The sequence below is a fragment of the Nannobrachium achirus genome (genome assembly GCF_963921795.1).
Source record: "Nannobrachium achirus genome assembly, chromosome: 9".
Taxonomy (NCBI): domain Eukaryota; kingdom Metazoa; phylum Chordata; class Actinopteri; order Myctophiformes; family Myctophidae; genus Nannobrachium; species Nannobrachium achirus.
The window spans coordinates 40,323,308-40,340,807 of NC_137818.1; the positions used below are offsets into that span (position 1 = coordinate 40,323,308).

The window sequence follows — 17,500 nt, forward strand, 5'->3', positions numbered from 1 at the left end:
GTTCTATTTTGGGCAGGTCATTATCGGCAAAAGTCTTCTAAAAATGTCAAGATCTTTAAAATATAAAGTAAGGCATTCATTTATGAAGAAATCATTAAAAACATGAAATGTGGAGATACAACGTTTCTTCCTGACAGCAACAAAAGTACCTGATAGGTTCTCTGGTGTTGGGATCAGTACTGTGAGGAAGTTAGCCTTGTACCCAAATATTGATCAGGCTACCCCAGATCACAGGCAGAACAAGAAGTGCACTTTTAAATTACGTGGCGGCGCCCCGAACATTTCAGCAGCTCATTATGTCCGCCGGGGTGTGAAAAAAACAGAAACGACGCTGTGAGCTGCAACAGCAGCGCGTCAGTCTTGAATTCTCCGGCTGATGTGAATGCAGCTCTGTTCCGTGAGCCGCTGCCACATATCCCACACTGCTGCAGCCCCTGTGAAAGAGACATTTATGTACGGACGCCGGATGGGGCAGAATGAATAGATGGAGAGATGCAGAGATGGAGGGCTGGGCTGGGGAGAATGCCAACCATGGCTGTAGGGCGAAGGGAGGTGGGGGGTGCCTCTAGAACGCTGAGGCAGAGTTAGTTGGACTTAGTTGGCAGGCATGCAGTGGGTGAAAGAGCAGGCGTCAAGCATCCAGGGCAGAAAGCAAGAGGATGAGGCTTCCCGTCGCTGTCCCCTGTGTTGTCTCTCTCTATGTGTTTGTTTATCTAAGGCAGTGGTTCTCAACCTTTTCAGGCAGCGACCCCCAAAATAATCATATTTTAACTGGGGACCCCCCTCACCCTGACGAGCACTAAGAGTTGAGGCAACATGGTTAATACAACATGGTTGTATTGTGAAAATAGCAGATCTACATGCTCACAACGCCTCGCGTTGCGAGGCGTTGTGAGCATGTAGATCGGCTATTTTCACAATTTCTGCCTCTAATATTTGACAATTTGGCCAATGTTTAATTTGTCATTTTAGAGGTATTAAAAAGTCCTTAAATTGTCACTTTTTAAATGTGCAGGTACCCTCTCTATACACTAAAACTATGTTGGTTTGTTTACTGAGAGTTACTTCAGAGAGAAAACAATGTTGCACATTAAGTTAATCATCTGGGGAACCCCCAAAATAATTTGGGGACCCCGACCCACAGGTTGAGAACCACTGATCTAAGGGGAGAGGATAAAGGGATGGCAATGACTGTGGAAGAGTAATGGAATCGCATTGTGGCTGCAGGCTATTCATTACAACTTACTATAGTAGTGAGTTTTGTTATCTTCAGATAGATGAATTCCCTAACTTCCCTTATATGTTTTATTCTGAAGTTTTTTTATTTGGACCATATGCTGGAAGTGAAGGGAAAAAAAGCCAACATAAAAGGTACTTGTTTTATTGTTTTCTACCGAAAATGGCCCAAAACCTCTTTATGTATAGACAACATGCCTGGCCACGCCCCCTACTTCCGACCGGAAGCCCTTTTTTGGGCTTGATCGTAGCGCGATTTCCTGTTTACGTTCATCTGATCTGATTCTCCTCTTAACTAATGAGACGGGATTGTTTTACTTTGTAATTTTACTTTGTAACTTATGTTAACAATGTCACTTAATGGCAACACTCATCCACTCTGCTGATAAATAAATGAGTTGTGACGATACACACCCGTTCTGCCGTCATTCAATGTTATGAGTTGGAGGGAAAAAAAAGAGATCTCAATTGAAACAATGCCATAGGCTTTCTTGGGCGTATGCTTTTAGTTGACCTTGTACTAGTGTACTGTCATGAAACTACCTTTTTTCATATGCAAACTTCTTAAAAAATAACGCTATTTAAATTGTTTCAAAAGCTTTATACCCTGTATATATATATAAAATGTCACAATGCGACATAGCTTTTTACACAATGCTGTACTCCCTCCAACTGCATGTCATATTATATGTTCGCCATTTTAAACTGTTTTTATTTTATTTGACACTTGCTTTGGCAATATAAACATGTCTTCTCATGCCAATAAAGCTCCTTTGAATTGAATTGATATAGGCCTACAAATAAACAGATTTGTGTATTTGAAAGCAAGCATTGAACCTAATCAGTATTTCATGGAAGCGAATGTTGTATGATTCTAGCTAGCAAACCTTTTCCCTTCAGAACGCTGGTTGATCATGTCAAACGTCATCTTCTCCATTCTCCACTCTTCTGGGATGTCACCATGAAGTCACAGTTGGCTTGTGTTGTGTGATATGCATTAATGTTTTTACAAATAGGCCTGTCAACAACTCAACCCACTCCAGAATAGACATAATACACATTAGCCCACCTATTATGTGCATCCTATGCTGTGTTCATTAAGTGTGCCTGCTATGCAATAGCAAAACACTTATTGTAATCCGCCATACTTAAGTCATTAAGTCATTAAGTCTTTCGCCACGAATTTCTGCACGTAATAACTGCCGCACAATTTACGCCACCGCCGCAATATATACATCAAAACGTGCGGCTCGGCCGGGAATGGTGTGCTATTACTTTTCTTTCCGATCCGCGTTACCATTGCGACGTAATTCGCAAAAAACGACGCCCAAAAACCCCATTGACTTAGAATGGGGGAAATTTCGGCACGTAATAACTGCCGCAAGATTTACGCCACCTCCGCAATATATACATCAAAACGTGCGGCTCGGCCGGGAATGGTGTGCTATTACTTTTCTTTCCGATCCGCGTTACCATGGCAACGTAATTCGTAAAAAACTACGCGCAAAAACCCTCATTGACTTTGAATGGGGGACCCAGAAAACCCAGAAACTTTGGCGCCACATAACTCTGCCATAATTTTGCCTAGCAACGTGATTTAAACTTTAAAATGCACACACAACTTTGGTCTTTTCCGGCCAATAGGGATGAGCTGTAATTGATTAAGCCCCGCCCCCTCTGTATTCCTATTGGCTGGGTTTTAAACAGCCACTACTCCAGTTCACAGCATGGTACCGTCTTGAAACTTGGTGTCTGGACTTAAACGGCCAATAGGGACTTATTACTTAAGCCCAGCCCCCTCTTAAGCCCCGCCCCTATCTTCCTATTGGCTTAGCTTTAAACAGCTTTATCTCCAGTTTGCAGCATGGTACCGTCTCGAAACTCGATGTGTGTACTTACATGGCAAATAGGAACTATCTGTAAATGCTTAAGCCCCGCCCCCTCTGCCTTCCTATTGGCTGGGCTTTAAACAGCCATGTCTCCACTTCCCAACACGTTACTGGTCACAAACTCGGTGGGTGGTCCCACAGTCCCAACGGCTAACCGCTAATGCTAATGCTAATGCTAATGCTAACAAATGCTAATGCTAACACATGCTAATGCTAACACATGCTAATGCTAACAAATGCTAATGCTAAAAATGCTAATGCTAATGCTAACACATGCTAATGCTAACAAATGCTAATGCTAAAAAATGCTAATGCTAACATATGCTAATGCTAACGAATGCTAATGTTAGCAAATGCTAATGTTAATGTTAATTCTAACAAATGCTAATGCTAACACATGCTAATGCTAACATATGCTAATGCTAACAAATGCTAATGCTAATACATGCTAATGCTAACAAATGCTAATGCTAATGCTAACAAATGCTAATGCTAACACATATGCTAATGCTAACACATGATAATGCTATGCTAACATATGCAGATGCTAACACATGCTAATGCTAAAAATGCTAATGCTAATGCTAACAAATGCTAATGCTAACAAATGCCTAATGTTTAAAGGAAAACAAATCTATGATAATGCTAATGCTAAAAAAATATTAATGTTAAAGCTAATGATAAAAATGCTGATGTAAAACTGCTTTACAAGGTTGCACACACTTAGCAAGCTGCAGGCACACTTAAAATTTCTTGGAAATTTTCTTTTCTAGTTTCACTATATCACTGTAAATCATCGATTTAATCCTAATCAAGGCAATATAAATATCCATTCATATTTAATGCTCATTTAATCATTAAATCCTAAACTGTCACGTCAAAACAATGAATACATTTGGCTTTAATAGATACAAAAACAAACTGGATTAATTGAAAATGACAAGTGTTTAAAAGCATTCCTTCAAAGCATCATTGGGAACATTCCTTATCTCAATAACACAATATACAGTACAACATTTGAAACCCTCAACAGTAAAAAAAAAGGCATGGACAAGTCAAAGAAAAGTGTGTATAAATATTTTATTGCAATAAATATGATGAGGAGATCTCGACCCTCACATCTGGCTTCATTGGTCCTGCATGGACGTACAGTACAGGTCTGAAAGACAGAAAACAATTGCATTCACAGATACAACACAACAGCGAAGAGCTTTTATTTCAATTATAATCAATGTTGTGTTGTCACAAGTGAAAATAACTTTTACTTAGTTGTAACAAGAGTAGTAGTCACCATACAGTAAAAGATCGTAGCTAACAATGCTAATTAGCTAGCATGAGAGTTTTACCTTGTTGTTGTTGTTGTTGTTGTTGTTGTGAGTCGTGCTGCTTCTCTGGGGAGTTTGCTGAGTTTAGGATATGTTAAGGATGTCATCAATACTATTAACTGGTGTAGATAGAATAAAAACATCGAAGATAGCGGTGGCTTGCATATCAAGAGACCATGACCGCACCGCACCATCTAGCTGACAGCTGGAAAAAAAAACCTCCGTTGGTTTAACCCTTTCAGTTCATTGTCATAATCTTTTACTGCAGCGCTGGGCAGTGTTGCCAAAATTTGTGAGAGAAATAAGCGAAACAAGCCAACTCTTGCAATATAAATAAGCAAAAAAACAAGATAGTTTAGGTAAATAAATTGACTTGGCAACACGTTTATATGCATGCCTGACAGAGAGAACCCGGAAGTTCCCTTTCGACTTGGGGGCGGGGCCTCCCTCCTGCAATCGGCCAGGAATGTTGTCTATAAAGCCACTAAGAACAGGTCTACTCCTTTAGGATCACAGACCACTCACTTGGCCCTCACTATACCGAGTTGCACTTGGATGTATTGTATAGTGTACATACTTACTTTTAGTAACTTTTAACTAGCAAAAGAAAAGGTTAGGTGGGTAGAATTTATCACTAGACATTTGGCTGGTGAGCTAAAGTTAATGTTGGACCCTGGCAGTAGTTATCCAGTGATAGCCATCGCTCGTGCTCAGGAAGGGAGAGGTTGGACAGAGGAGGGTGTGGGAGTATCAACAGTTATCTTCCCTCACTGGCCAAACTATGGCTCTACCCCCGCATATACAGTACACCACAATATCTCAACCCCTCTGGGCATGTCATAATAGCCAAATATTTGGCGAAAATTGCCGATTGACAAGCTTTACAAGACATCCCAACCTTGGTGCTTTGACAGCTTGGAGATAGTCTATTTTCGGCGAAGAGATTTGGAGTAGAGCGAAAAAGGAGGGGGCCAAGTGCAGACTCCTGGGGGTCCCCGGTCAACAAAATATATCCTCTAGGGCAGGGGTCTTCAATGTTTTCAGGCCAAGGACCCTTTAGTTGAGAGAGAGAGAGACGAAGCAGGGACCCCCACAACCTTCTCATAGATTCCGTAGTTTCATTGTTTGACAGCAAAATCATCAGTGTATTTTGGATTCATGTCAATTTGTGTTTTCAGATACGTATTTAACCACTTGAATTGTCAAAACATAACTTGACATTTCACTCTGTACTTAGTCTGCCCTTTTGCACACCATGTTGCACACAGAGGGAATGATCATAATCTATTCCAGTCTACAGCTTGAACTAAACTGAGTCAGCAAAAGCGGACTTGCTTGGCTATTGTCTTGCTCTGCTATGCCTCGTGGGGCTAAAGCGCGCTTCTGATGGTGCACCTGCCTTGTTGTCTGTATATTTAATTTGTTTTCAATGTTGAGTCCATATGGTCCGGTCCGTATTATGCCTAAGGTGTCACATTCTCACTACAAATTGTCAAATCCTACCTCTAAACTCGTAAAATACAGCTGCTTGTTCAAATGATGAGAATGTGTTGTGCAGTGTGCGGTGCCCAACAAAGTTTAAATGAGTGAGATGAGAAAGACTTTAGGTAAGGCCGCTGTTGTTACCTAAGATGACATGTAGTCTTATTAATTCAAAGTATTTTCACATATGGCAACTCTTAACTGTGTAACATTGTGTTCTTGATTGAGGTACATTTACCTCATTGGGAGTGTTCCAGAAATGTAATTGTCAATGACAAAAACACAATTAAATCGTTAATCGACAATTATTTGAGTGACAATTAATCGTCATGTAAAATGTCATATCGTGACAGCCCTATGTGTGTGTGTGTGTGTGTCTGCTCATGCGTGCACATGCACAACATGTACATGTCTGCTTGCTTGTGCATCTGGAGGCCTGTTCTGTCACCGAGCCATCTGCGAGCCATCCTTTTCCCATCATACATCTATTTACATCTGTGCCAGACTGGCGTTGCCGAAAGCCCAGTGACAAATCATCTCGTTACCACGACATCCCATCCTGTTAATCGGTGGGCTCTGGTTCTCTGGAAGAAAAAAAGAAAACGGTTTTCCCAAGCTTCTGTCTGTCTTGACTCTTTATCTGTGTGTATTAATCTGTCTCCTTCCTTTTATGTTGGCCTGCCTCTCTATTTTTTTCCTCTATTTCTGTCTGTCTATCTATCTACGCTACGGTATCTATCTGTCTCCCTCTCCCTCTCTCTCTCTCTCTCTCTCTCTGTCTCTGTCTGTCTTTCGCTCTCTCTCCTTCTCCTGATTTTTCTCTTTGCCCACAAAGGCAACAACCTCCAGCTGGCCAGTCTCTGATTCATAATGAACGCACGCACGCACAAACGCGCACACACACGCGAGCGAGCGAGGAGACAGGGCCACAAACAAGTTTTATTCCAGCCTGTTTTCCTCTTAGAGAACAAGTCCCTCCTTATCTGTGAAGTGAAGTGGAAAATGTGGTCCACAGGGAACAGGGGGATGACTGGGGGCCAAGGGCAAAGGGATGGAGAAGAGGATGGAGGGAGGGGGGGGGGGAGGTTGCGTTAGAGGGAGAGGATCAAGGGTCTGTGAATGTGACCCATGACGGGTTGACGGGCCTGTTCAGCCAGCAAGCCAGGAAGAGGCATTTCCGCTACTTTGGGAGAAATATAGTAGGAGAGCCCTGCAGATATCAACCCCCCTGACACCAAGCGACTGACTGACTGACTGACTGTGCTATCTGCCTGGCCTGTAGACTTCAAGCAGCAGGAGACTCAAACTGATATAAACCACTTAAACACTGAGCTGATTGGCTGGCTGACTGTCTGACTTTGAGAAACAGGAGGAAAAAGGAGACTCACTGTTGATATCAAACCCCAAGACACTGACTGACTGACTGACTGACTGACTGACTGACTGACTGACTGACTGACTGACTGACTGACTGACTGACTGACAGACAGACAGGGTGAATGAGTGAGACTGACTGGTTGAATGAATGAATGAATTACTGACTGACTGACTGACTGACTGACTGACTGACTGACTGACTGACTGACTGAGTGACTGACTGACTGAGTGACTGAGTGACTATCTACTACTATCTACTAGACTGACTGGATGACTGGTGCTTCTAGCAGAGGTGTAAAGTAACCAAATACCTCACAACGCGTTGTTGTGAGCTTGTAGATCTGCTATTTTCAAACATTTTGTACTTTTACTTTTGGTACTTTAAGTACATTTTAATGCCAATATTGTCGTACTTTCACTCAAGTACATTTTGAATTCTGGACTTTTACTTGTAACGGAGTATTTCTACATTGCAGTATTGATACTTTTACTCAAGTAAAACATTTTAGTACTTTTTCCACCACTGGTTTCTAGCTGTTCGCCGGAACAATGACTGCCAGACAGACTACCTGCTGACAGAGCTGGTCGGGAACACTCCTCCACAATGGTTTACGCTGGAAGTGCAGCATTGTGTAATACTGTAATTACAAACTCCGCTCGCCACAGCTCACACATGTGAATGCTTTATTTTCTCATCTGCGGCCCTCCTCGTCCACCTCTCCCTGGATGTGTCAAAATAGAATTTATGTGAGGCTAAGCTGCCTGCTGTTAAACTGCCCACTCGTCTTCACAAGAAGCGGATGTAGAGTACCCTATACACGCATGCAGGAGATAAGGAGGACATGAGGGGTGGACTGAAGAAGAACAACATGGCTTGTCAACTGTTTTCCTAACCCCGTTCTCAGGAGAACAGTCATCATTAGAGTCTTGCCCCTGGGCTCACTTTTGTTTTAAAAGATGTGCAGGTGATGAAAGAGAGAAAGAAGCCAGAGGACAGGAGTGATGTTTTATTTTTTTATTTTTACATCTCTGAGTGGCCTTTTTTGAAAGAAAATGTTATTGGGTGCGCTCAGTGCACCCAATAACGTTATGTCACATATGACATATGTTATATAACATATGTCATATGTGACATATCTATGACCTATGACTCCATATTTGGTCAATGTTACTGCCTGATCTGACTGCATTGACTAGGGGCTTTTAAGCCGTGACATCATTTTGTAGTCAGACCTCCAAGAAGATCTGTCCCTCGCTATTTCAACAGATCCGAAACAAAAATAACGACTAAAGTATAATTCTACCACTTTCCTTTCAACAACAAAGAGAAAAAAAATTAGTAAATAGTAAAAATAGTAAAAAGATTCGCTTTTTTGGGGGGCAAAACTTCTCCTCTGCCTACAAAATGATGTCAGACTTAACAGCCCCATACACAATATGTGAAAGAAAACGCATGGAGATACTTTCCTGGCCTACTGGCAGTGTGGACAAGAAATTTGGCGCTGATCGTAAAAGAAATAGCAACTAGCAGTTTTACAGCGTTTTCTACATTGCTCTATCTCCATCGCTACATCTTTTCTGTCCACGTACAGTATGTTTAGATCGGTGGTTCTCAAAGTGGGGTCCAGGGATCCTCAGGGTTCCTCATGGTTCCAAATAGGCCCTTAAAGGTCTGTAACTCTGAGAGTGTACGAACGGAACATGTTCCATTTGAACACTGCAGACTTTTGGAGTCTTTGAAAAATTACGTTTTGGAACCACTGTTTTAGATAGATTACGTATCCCTGAGATAGTGAACAGGATGGTAGGATGGATTAAAGGCACACACATCAGTAAAGGGACAGCCTGTCTGTTCCACTGTTTTCCCAACCCGGCAAGAGCACAGCTCAACACACACAACTGACCCCAACATCCACACTGCCCTGCTGACTTCCTGTCAGATGGAACCCTCAAGTTCGACCTCTTCCTGGTTGTCTCAGTGATGTCACTGTGTTGCCATGGCAACGTGTTCAGTCGCTGCCCTGTGTTGGGAAAGTTAGATTTTGAGTTGTAATTTGTTCCTGGCCACTCTGAGCGAATGCTAACCGCAACTGTTTTTCTTTTCATGCAGAGTTAAGAGTTTTCATTGCCAAGACTTCACTAGGCACTACACAGCAACATATCGTCGTTGTCGGGTGAAAACCTTGTATGTCCAAAACCGTTCGTTTTACATTTTTTCATTTTTAAAATGATTTAAACTATTGAAAACAGCCGATCTACAAGCACACAACGCCTCGCACTGCGAGGCGTTGTGTGCTTGTAGATCTGCTGTTTTCACTACTTTTGTGCGACGGCCTTGTACGATGAAGCAGGGCTTTACTTTGCGAAAGAACGTACACATTTGAAACGTGGAGATACGAGGTTTCCGCCCGACTACGACGATATACTGTATAGATAGACATGGTAGAGCCAGTCGAAACTCCAAAGTTTGAATATTAAGTAAAAAAACTTGAACGGCTTAATACACATTTGTTTTGGGGTTTTGTACAAGACATAGCCTACTCAGTGACAAATGAGACTGATATGAGACATGATAATAGATACGATTTGCATGATGCATGACCTACGATATAATATCCGGTTCTTATAGCCAGTCGGTAAAACAAAAAACAAAAAAAGGAAACATAAAAGTGTTGTTATGGAGGACATTGAATGACACTGATAATAACCACTCTTTGCTGTTAGCTCTCTGTGGCTTGGTAGTGAGATGCTGGCCGTTGGCTCTCCTCCTGCAGTGTCTCATGTCCACAGTGTGAGTCATTCTGGATAATAGGATCAAACTGGAATGCCCCAATGTTAGCTGGAAAATGACTCCTCTTCCTAGGAGGCACGGTTTTATCACAGACCTCTCTGGTAATTGCTGTGATAGGCTGGGCTTGCACTTTTAGTAACCGCTCTGTGTGTGCGTGCGTGTGCGTGTGCGTGTGTGTGTGTGTGTGTGTGCGTGTGTGTGTGCGCCGTGAAAAGGGTTCCGGATCAGGGATTGAATGAGTAACTCAGCGCGATGTTGATGAGAGTTAAAACCATAAGCATGACAAGTAGCTTATCCATGCGGGGACTCTGCCAAGTGTGTATGTGCGTGTGTGTGTGTGTGTGTGTGTGTGTGTGTGTGTGTGTGTGTGTGTGTGTGTGTGTGTGTGTGTGTGTGCACGTGTGTGTACGAGGCTGGGGTACTGTTTATGTGTCTTATCTATGTGTGTGTGGTTACGTGCATGGGGGGTGTGTGTCTCTATGTGAGTTTGTGTGTGCTGGTGAGAGAGGATAAGCCTGGCTAATTGGCTAGTGGAACTGGTCTGTCTGCCCCGAACACAACAGGAAGAGACAGTTGTGGTTTCTCCAGACGATGGGGTTCTTAAATATGGCCAGCTGGCGTTGTGGGACCCAGTCATACGTGTGACTACACAGATGTCATGTCACCATCAGCGATGTCTGCTTTAATCACAATCACTCTGGTGTCCCTGCTTTGGGCACATAAAAAATACACTTTACTAAGGTGAAGGTGAACTAGACTAAACATTTCACAAATGTTTAAGATATAAAAAAAAAAATGCAGAAATCGCAGATCTTTTAAGATTTGTTTTGGGGCTTTTATGCCTTTATTGGATAGGACAGTAGACTGACAGGAAATGGGGGGAGAGATGGGGAGCGACACGCGGCAAAGGTCGTCCAGACCGTAAAACGAACCGGTGACGCCACCAGTCATCCATGCCTATGTGGCAATGCCTAAGTGGTATGCGCCTGGACCAGTAGGCCAGCGGGCGCCCCAGAAATTGCAGATCTATACAAGCTCACAATGCGCTGCAATGCGAAGACAAAGTATAAAAGGCTCAAGTAATTAATACAGTATTTATTTAGTCCCCACTCTGTTGGGGTACTTTTTTGTCACTGAACATTTCAGTATGTGAAGTTTGTCCTCTGCATTTACCCATCCTAACTGTCAGGAGCAGTGGGCGCTACAGAAGTAGTAAATGATACGAATGACATTTTGGCATTTTTTGGCGTAGCAGGGGATTGAACCAGGGGCTGCTGCCCCACTGTTGTTCGCACCAGGCTCTGCTGCAGCACACATCGCGAGGCGTTGTGTGCTTGTAGATCTGCTATTTTCACTAGTTTTGTGTGATAGTCTTGGAAGATAAAGCGGGGCTTTACTTTACGATAAAACGTAGAAATTTGAAACTCGGCGATACAAAGTTTCTGCCCCGACAGTGACAATACAAAACTTAAACTGAGGGGGCAGGATTTGCAACTGAGGGTGAAAGGCCCCCTCTGGCACCCCTGTGGCACTGGGCCTGGTTCGCACCATATTTAATTAAAGAATCCAATCTAACCAACAGGGTTGATATTCGTACTACATTCTGTACATATGTATGTCGATCCCAATTTTGGGGAATGCTAAATCTCGGGAACACCTGGAGGGAATTGCTTCAAAGTTGGCCCAAACGTCAATAGGAATTCAGTGGTTATTCTGGTCATAGCCAGGTCAAGGTCACTGTGGTCTCATGAAATGTCAATGTAGTGATAACCTTTCACCAACACAATACATTCAAACTACATAATATTTGTGTTTTATGAGTCTGGACAGACATGAATGTAAACTGCAACTGGTTGGCGGTAGGGGTGGGCGATATGGTGATAATTATCCTTGAGACGATACAATGTCTCCACGATATGCCTTTTCAGAGGTATCGTATATATCGTGATACAATGAGGGAGCCTTGTAAAGAATCCTGTTTAATCGTTAATACAGAGATTCAATGCAGAATTCAATTTAAACCTGCATTTTGGTCACATCAGTAGTTCTCAAATTTTAAAATGTCAAGGTCTCCACTTAACTCTGACAGTATACAAATGAAACCAAATGGACCCGTAAGGGTCCATTTGGTTTCATTTGTATACTGTCAGAGTTACATACCGGTACTTGTAAAGTTCAATTTAGACCTAAAAAAAAAGGAACCCAGAGAGTCTAGTTTTTGTCAAGTAACTTGAAAAATAACCATAAAACCAACGTGAATAAGAATCGTGATAAAATCGTGTATCGTGATACAGCTTGGGAAAATATTGTGATATTGTATTTTTCCATATCGCCCACCCCTAGTTGGCGGGCAGGCATACAACCGCAATATGGCATTTCTATTTTTCTGTCTGGTTTGTTCCGCAGTGAGTCAGCATCTTCGTGTACCACATGTCTAAATCCAGGCCCCTGGGCTGCAGTGACATGAGAAATCAATGAAGGGAAGAGAATAGAAGACTTTCACAACAGTTTTGTTTGTGTACTATTGCTGGTGCGTGCGTGTGGGCGTGCATAGTGTGTGTTTGTGTACTATTGCTGGTGCGTGCGTGTGGGCGTGCATAGTGTGTGTGACTGACTTATAACGTGCTGTTTACTGTGTGTAGGGATGGGGCGATATGAAAATGTCACATCACGATTATTGTGACAAAAGAAATCGCGATTTACGATATTATCGCGATAATCAAAATCCATTATCCTGGGGCGGAATATTTGCCCAAAAATAGCCGATCTACAAGCTCACACCTTGTAGATGGGCTATTTTTTGGCAAAGACATCTGATAGAGTGAAAAAAAGACAATTATAGAGTGTTTAAATGGTACCGGATATGCAGCTTGGCAAATAAAAGGTGAATTGATCCCAGTGCATGACGGAGGACAATATCACAATAAATTAAATCTCCACGATACGATTATCCTGCGTGTTTTTTATCACGATAAACGATAATATCGCGTATCGTCCCATCCCCAACTGTGTGCACGCAAAAATACATCAAATCTTTCTCAGGGGACTTTGCGTGTGTGTGTGTGTTTGTGTTTGTTTGTGTCCACTACTGTATATCATGGACTTGACTCAGTGGGACAGCTGAGGGCAGCCCCACCACAGAGGGTGGAGATGGATCTGTAATGATGCTCGCTCATTGTTGATGTCTGTGTGAATCTCGCCCCGATCCTGATGGTCCCTAGCCTAGTAAGGGGGTGGTTTACGAGGCTAGATGGTCCCCGCTGTTTATTTACTTGTGTGCTTATTTTGGTCCAGGTTTGTCCTCACTGCCCTTGTTTGGCTCGGAAAGGAGCGTGCAAGGATGGGACGGCCGGTGATTGTGGCCGCTGTGTGTGTGTGTGTGTGTGTGTGTGTGTGCGTGCGTGTGTGTGTGTGTGTGTGTGTGTGTGTGTGTGTGTGTGTGTGTGTGTGTGTGTGTGTGTGTGTGTGTGTGTGTGTGTGTGTGTGTGTGTGCGCAGTGGTGTAAAGTAACTAAGTACACTTACTTAAGTACTCTTAATTTTGAGGTATTTGTACTTTTGAGGCATTTTTACACTTGAGTATTTCCGATTTCCAATACTTTTACTTCTACTCTACTACATCTCGGATACAAATATTGTACTTTTAATCCACTACAATTATTTGAAAACTTTAGTTACTAGTTACTTTGCAGACATAAATTATAATATTATAAAACATACATAAACCACTTTAGCCCGATTTCATACCTAGGCTGTTTGAAAATAGCCGATCTACATACAAGCTCACGACGCGTCGCATCGAGCTTGTAGATCTGCTATTTTCAAACATTTCGTACTTTTACTAAATACATTTTGATGCCAATACTTTCATACTTTTACTCAAGTACATTTTGAAATCTGGACTTGTAACGGAGTACATCTATAGTGCAGTATTGATACTTTTACTTAAGTACAACATGAGAGTACTTTAGCCACCTCTGTGTGTGTGTGTGTGTGTGTGTGTGTGTGTGTGTGTGTGTGTGTGTGTGTGTGTGTGTGTGTGTGTGTGCGTGCGTGTGACCGCGCGTGTGTATCTTCATCCCTGCTTTAATGTGTATGTGTGTGTGCATGGGCATGCATGCGGGCACATGCGTGAGTGAGTTTGTGTGTGTGTGTGTGTGCTTGTTGTTAGGGTGGTGTGCTGGTGGTAACTGTCAACAGTAGCTCCATAACAGGGTGTTCTGAGCCACTCAGTCATTATAGATCAACCACTGGGACCCATGTGACCCCTCCTCCAATACCTCTTCCCTTTTAGGGGCCTAGAAGAAGAAAAAGTGTGGGAAGGAAAGACAAAGGGAGAGACAAATATATTGGCAGTGGAAAAAGGGGAACGCCACAGAAACCACAGATAAAGGGGGTTTGTTAGCAGGCAATATGGAAGAGAACGATACAGGGGACTCCAAGGGCCTTGTTCACTCTGAGATCTGCTATGTGGAAACGACAACAATACATTTTCCCATGTATTCATTCACTGGGTGTTCTGTTCATTTAACTCAGAGAGTGTAACCAAATAAACCCATAATGAGCCATGTTCACACTGAGATTTGAGGGCCGTTACTGTAGATAGATAGATAGATATCGTCGTTGTCGGGTGGAAACCTTGTATGTCCTAAACTGTTCGTTTTGCATTTATCATTTTAAAAATGATTTAAACTAGTGAAAACAGCCGATCTACAAGCACACAACGCCTCGCATCGCGAGGCTGTTTTCACTACTTTTGTGCGACGGCCTTGTATGATGAAGCAGGGCTTTACTTTGCGAAAAAAATTACAAATTTGAAACTTGGAGATACGTGGTTTCTGCCCGACAGTGACGATATATTTGTATTAAAGTGTCCTGCACCAAACGATGCCCAGCCCGCACAGGCTTACAAGACACTCACAGACATAATGCATACGTACACCAAGATACACCACAAACAAAAATGCTAAAGAAAAACGTATTGATTGTCCACGCTGTGATTTACGGATACAATGTTCTCCACCGCAACTGCCATGCCCTCTCTATGAATTTTGCTAGAACAAAAACCTCCTTGTTGAACAACCAGCGTAACATAGAACATTCAGACATCGAAAACTAATGTGGAATTTCTTATTCTTTAATTCAATTCTTCCATTTCTAATTGTAGTTCTGTGTGCTGTTATTGGTGAGCAGTTTGACCTGTTGCTTTTTGATTGTATTTGTAATACCAAGGCCAAGTCTAATAATGGTGTGGCCTCCATGTCCAACATTTAGTATTATAACTATACTTACTATTTTAATAGTAAGTTATAGTAAGCCACATTGAAAAGAAGCAGTTTGGGTACATGCCATGTTGATGTCTATGTCTAGTCTACATCTCCTTTGGCCTAATAGAAATGGCCAACTTGGCCACGGCTTCCACTTTGAAAAGCTGTGTTCTACTGTAGATGGCTTGGCCTTTGGCCACGCTGTCCAAATGTGTTGCTGGATGATGTTGCAATGCGATCTGGGCATACATGGAACTAGTTGCATTGTTTCACTGCGTTGCCGTGCAACAAGCGTTCTGCTCCGTCAACAGATGAGACGAGGCTCGTCAAAATACATGGGAGAATGTGTTTCTAGAAGTCGTTCCCCGCAGGAGGTGGTTTTGCTGCTTAGACACGGCCGTGAAGTCAGATGGGGGCTCCACGGTTCTCTCATGAAGTCCAAGCCAGCCCACCTTGTCATAATTAAGAGGTATTAAATGTGCAGCTTGCATTTCAAGGACAGTTACGCGGCTAAGCCTTGACAACCCTCAAAACAGCTGTAAAATGACTCCTGGAAGTTAGTTCAAAAAGATTATTTATGACTCGTTTTCACATTTGACTCAAAGATGTATTCAAGACAGAGGAGAGATATATACCATTGATTATTTTCCCCACTTATCTGATCTAACTGTTTCTTCGAATCCCCGTCGGCTTTAACAGGAAGCCTCCTGGACCCAAACTATAGCCTTTAAACGTCTCAACTGTATAGCATATGTAATCCAACTGCTATCCCTGCTCTGAACCTTGCCAGAACTTTCTCTCCAGAGCTCTGTTTGCCTTTGATCTCTCCTGTTCTGTTTAAGAATAGAAGACATCAATGGAAGACATCAAAAGAAACGGAATACATTTTTCTGGAGAAAAGCACTGTTCACTTTCGGAGAAACAAACTGGACTCGCAGTCCGCGTTGGGATTACCCCCCCCCCCCCCCCCCCCCCCCCCCACACACACACACACACACACACGCACGCACGCACGCACACACACACACACACACACACACACACACACACACACACACACACACACACAGCCTGGGTGGATGGCAATGCAGGTATGGAATAGCATATAATACATATATTTAGATCCTTCCTTTTTTTTTGTTGAATATTTTGTTTTTATTTTCAATTTTCTCAAAAGTATGCAATGCACAAACAACACACATACTATTTAGATCCTTCCTCATTCAGTTTAAAATGGTCAGACACCTCTTCCTTCCACCGTTCATCTATTTGGAATTTGAACGATATAATACATAAACAGACAAAAATGTATGGTTCACTTCCTCTCTCTCTCTCTCTCTCTCTGCCCTCTAAAGTGCACAGTATTACCTAGGGGGTTGTATAGGGAGTTCCAGTTGCATCTGTTATACTAGGCCTCTTCTTGGTATGTGGAACGGCGGGCTGGTGTAGCTATAGCGCACAGAACATGAACCAGACGCCTTGTTTCATATGGCTTTTAATCGCCATGACATCAGCACCCTCTGGTTAAGACTGAGTTATACCTGGTTGCGTGTATGTCATGCAAAATAACAGATCTGCAAACTGACCTTTTATTTGCCCAATTTATCCTTAATTAATTGTAATTGAATGAATTATTGTGTTCTTTCCTTCTTTCTCTCTCCCCCTTTTTTTTGTCTCTGATGATGATGATGATAACCAGGCACGTGCACACATAGACATAGACAAGGGGGCTTGAGCCCCTGCCCTTTTACCTGTCTGTAAAAAGTGCCCTCTCCAGACCATGAATGCAGTTTTTACTCTGGTGAAAGAAATCCAAATGCCCTCTTTCCATGCCATACCTGAAGGCAGCATTCAAGATAATTGCCTTGTCCAAACTCTCCTGAACTTGAATACAGCATCTTATGTTGAAATAATTGCCCTCTCTGTGTATGTGTACATCTCCAGTATTGAATTGATTATGCTTAGTTCAGTGTGATATCAAGTACCGAAAATAGCCGACTGCGACGTGTTGTGAGCTTGGAGGTCTGCTATTTTCAATATTTTCACAAAAAGGCCCATTTAGACATTTCAGCCCCTGCCTCTCTAACATTCTCTGCGCGTCCCTGCTGATGACGCTGATGAAGGAAGCACAAGG

At 42.6% G+C, this 17,500-nt stretch overlaps 1 protein-coding gene across 5 annotated transcripts in view; it reads left to right on the forward strand.

The window, feature by feature from the left end:
• tns2a (tensin 2a) overlaps nt 1–17,500 on the forward strand; it is a gene marked incomplete at its 5' end in the record, with an annotated part of 96,716 nt that overhangs the window by 32,668 nt on the left and 46,548 nt on the right. The gene's annotated exons all lie outside the window — the stretch shown is intronic.